The following is a 4,274-nucleotide window of genomic DNA, read 5'->3' on the forward strand; positions in this document are numbered from 1 at the left end:
TGAGATTTAGCAAATCCGTTCTTATATTGTAATGGTTTTATCATGATTGTCTTTATTTTTTAATTTGCTGAACAATTAATAAGAATGATTGCTTGCATCACAATGATGCGGCCGCTGGGGGGTCTTACTTCATTTTCGAAAAATAAAATAAAATACTAAGCCCACTACTCTATTTCACCAAATGTTGATGGTTCCAAATTAGGGATTACTATGAAAATGAATGTGGAAAACTTTACCGTCATGGAGCTAAGTGTCTTTATCCCTTACCAACATGCCATTGGCAATGTGGATCTGGCACTTATCTGCAAACACGCAATACAGGGGAGGGAGAGTGGAACTCTCAAAGCGTACACATACATCAGAGTCGCTCGCGGGGGGGTGGAGGAGATGAACACGACCCATGTTTTTTAAACATAACATAAGACCATATCTTTCTGCATTCGGCAGCACCTCCCACTCCTAACCTATAGCATACGGAGGCAATATTGTACAATGGTCTTTGGTTGGCACTGCAAAAGAAGCTACAGAGGGACTTAGATAGATGAAACCAGGCCGATCCTACCCTCATGCCAACAAATCTATTAATGTATTTTTATCACATCTGCTTCACCCAATGCTGAATTAGCAGGCATGGATTGAGTTCCTGAGCAACCTTTTGCAACTTATCGTGTAAATTATATCATCAATGGAACGCATTGTTTCTTCTTGCCATTTCTTTAGTATAATGATAGGAAATTTCGTAAGTATATGTTGAAATGAAGTATGGTGCTAAATACGAAATATAGTGTAAATTTGATAGCCATTCCTTGTGGTTTGCTTTATTTATAAAGCTGGGCGAAAGCCTTTTTCGGTAATGGCATGTCCAACGCCGGCTCGCAAACCAGACACCACATCCGTCCGCGGATTGGTGTGGGCCAGTCCGCATACGCAAATGCGGGAGCCAGGCATCCAATGATATCCGTATACACTTCAAACCGCATTTCAACAAATCAGACGAAATTCGTGCAAAAAAATCATATAAACCTAGATCACATTCATTGCATTTCAGAATTTGTTAATTAAACCATAGTCTAACCTAGTCTAAATGATCGCAGGTGCCCGTTCCCCATGTCCGTCTGGCCATGAGCCCCGGAAAATGAAGCTCAAGCTCTGCCTCCGCAGCCCCCAGCCTGTAAGCGGCTAATCGGCCGACGAGGATGAACCCGCCAAGCATAGGTTCAGCGGGAGGGAAGAGTAGTGGCCTTCCTTAGACCCGAGTGCTTGTGTCCACCCATTCTCCACTCTGCCTTCCTGCCCGCGATGCCCATTGATGTGCTGGTGTCGTCGTCTTGCAGTGACGCGGCCGTCGCAGAGCTGCCAACCTCCTCGCCGTCGTCGTTCATCGGGCACGTAAACTTCATCCACCGCCTCGTCCATCTCCTTGAAGGTGGCCTCTAAATCCTCCTCATACTGGCGGTAGCGCCAGTGGTCGCGATGGATGTCGCGGGCAGGTCTATAGGAGTCGGCCAACGCCTCTTGCTCACCCATGTCCACATCTGCCACGATTAGACCATATCTTTTGAGTCATTTTTTTGCGGGGGGTCTTTTGAGTCATTTTACAGTGCATCCGGTCGATATGGACCGTCCGTCGGAGCGAATTCGGCGGTCCAGATCTGATGCAATACACTGATGTCACGTGTATTATATCACACCCAGAGGGGCATTTTTGGGAGAAAAAATATTTCGAACTGATCAGATTTTCCCTCCCAAATATTTCGAGGGTATTCTCGGTACAAATTTCAGGGCTATTTTTGTTTCGATTTTAATCCCATTCGCTAGGGTTTTACTCCCTCGCCGCGGCAAGATGTTGCAGTAGGATCCTCGCTGGCGGGGAGGGGCCGCGGCAAGATCCCTCGCCGACGGTAGGGTTTTATCCCCGCGATAGGATCTTGCCGCGCATCGCAGCCCCTCCCTCCGTCCACCCGAATTCCCTCATGCTCTCGCACCTCCTCTTCACCGACGAACACGAGAGGACGATGACTGCCCTCCCCGTGACAGCCGCCGGCGAAGATTCGGCCTCATCCCACCTCCTATTCCTCTACGCAGGTGCCTATAACCACGAGGTGAGTCTCTACCTCTTTCCCACTCCCCGCGTGGTTGTTCGCGTCCTCAGACTCACCTCTTCGCCATGGCCGTAGCTTGATCTAGCCATTCATCTCGTCCGAAGGCAAGGTGGTTGGGCCATTCATGTTCTCACTGCTGGCGGGGTATTGCGTGAATGGATGAAGTCGGCCGGCCTCGACGGCCAGTCCCATTTGTCCGACCTCATCCACATCACGGAAAGATCTATGAATGTTTGATTGTTGCATATGTCACTGTTCTCGTGCTAGATGTTGGCATAGAACTGCGGGTGCTAGATGTTGGCATAGAACTACGGGTGCGCCTCTTACTCATTTGCGACCAGCGCTGCTCCTGGCACTATCGAAGTTGATTTCGGGAGATTTCGGTAGGGGGTCCTGAGCTGGTAACCTTGATATGATGCTAATATGGGACACAAGGTTTTGCCCAGATTCATGGGTTTGGTGGGCAACTAATTCCCTCTCCTCACTTAAATTACCTGGTTCCCGAGGAAGAAATCTTTGAGAATTCGGCATGCCTACTCCCTTTCTCCTTCCCATATGAAATCCCATGCCCATCGGCCAATCAACATATGTTAAGTCTCCCTTCACTGAAACCCCCATTCTCTGCCTCCAACTCCCCCAAAACAAACAGACCGAAGTTCGGTGTGGGGGGGGGGGGGCAAACCAGGAGGCGGATGGCCGTGGGAGGTGTGGAATTGACATTGGTAGTGAGCCAACAAATATATTGCATCCAATAATCAAAGGGAATTGATCGAATTACTGGGAACCAATAAAAAATTGAGAGCGTCACACCCGTCGTTGCACAATTGGACCAGATATTCGTGTTGGGGAACGTAGTAATTTCAAAAAAATTCCTACGCACACGCAAGATCATGGTGATGCATAGCAACGAGAGGGGAGAGTGTTGTCTACGTACCCTCGTAGACCGTAAGCGGAAGTGTTATGACAACGCGGTTGATGTAGTCGTACATCTTCACGATCGACCGATCCTAGTACCGAAAGAACGACACCTCCGCGATCTACACACATTTGGCTCGGTGACGTCCCACGAACTCACGGTCCAGCAGAGTGTCGAGGGAGAGCTTCGTCAACAAGACGGCGTGATGACGGTGATGATGAAGCTACCGGCGCAGGGCTTCGCCTAAGCACTGCAACGATATGACCGAGGTGGATTATGGTGGAGGGGGCACCACACACGGCTAAAAGATCAATGATCAACTTGTGTGTCTATGGGGTGCCCCCTCCCCCGTATATAAAGGAGTGTAGGAGGGGGAGGGCCGGCCCTCTACTATGGCGCGCCCTGGGGAGTCCTACTCCCACCGGGAGTAGGATTCCCCCCTTCCAAGTAGTAGGAGTAGGAGAGAAGGAAGGGGAGGAGAGAGGGAAGAAAGGGGGGGCCGGCCCCCCACCCAATTTGGATTGGGCTAGGGGGGTGCGCCCTCCACCTTTTCCCTTCCTCCTCTATTCCACTAAGGCCCAATAAGGCCCATATACTCCCCGGGGGGTTCCGGTAACCTCCCGGTACTCCGGTAAATGCCCGAACTCTTCCGGAACCATTCCGATGTCCAAACATAGGCTTCCAATATATCGATCTTTACGTCTCGACCATCTCAAGACTCCTTGTCATGTCCGTGATCACATCCGGGACTCGGAACTACCTTCGGTACATCAAAACACATAAACTCATAATACCGATCGTCACCGAACGTTAAGCGTGCGGACCCTACGGGTTCGAGAACTATGTAGACATGACCGAGACTCATCTCCGGTCAATAACCAATAGAGGAACCTGGATGCTCATATTGATTCCTACATATTCTACGAAGATCTTTATCGGTCAAACCGCATAACAACATACATTGTTCCATTTGTCATCGGTATGTTACTTGCCCGAGATTCGATCATCGGTATCTCAATACCTAGTTCAATCTCGTTACCAACAAGTCTCTTTACTCGTTCCGTAATGCATCATCCCGCAACTAACTCATTAGTCACATTGCTTGCAAGGCTTATAGTGATGTGCATTACCAGGAGGGCCCAGAGATACCTCTTTGACAATCGGAGTGACAAATCCTAATCTCGATTTATGCCAACTCAACAAGTACCATCGGAGACACGTGTAGAGCACCTTTATAATCACCCAGTTATGTTGTG

Source organism: Triticum aestivum, chromosome 7D (assembly GCF_018294505.1).
Source record: "Triticum aestivum cultivar Chinese Spring chromosome 7D, IWGSC CS RefSeq v2.1, whole genome shotgun sequence".
NCBI lineage: Eukaryota > Viridiplantae > Streptophyta > Magnoliopsida > Poales > Poaceae > Triticum > Triticum aestivum.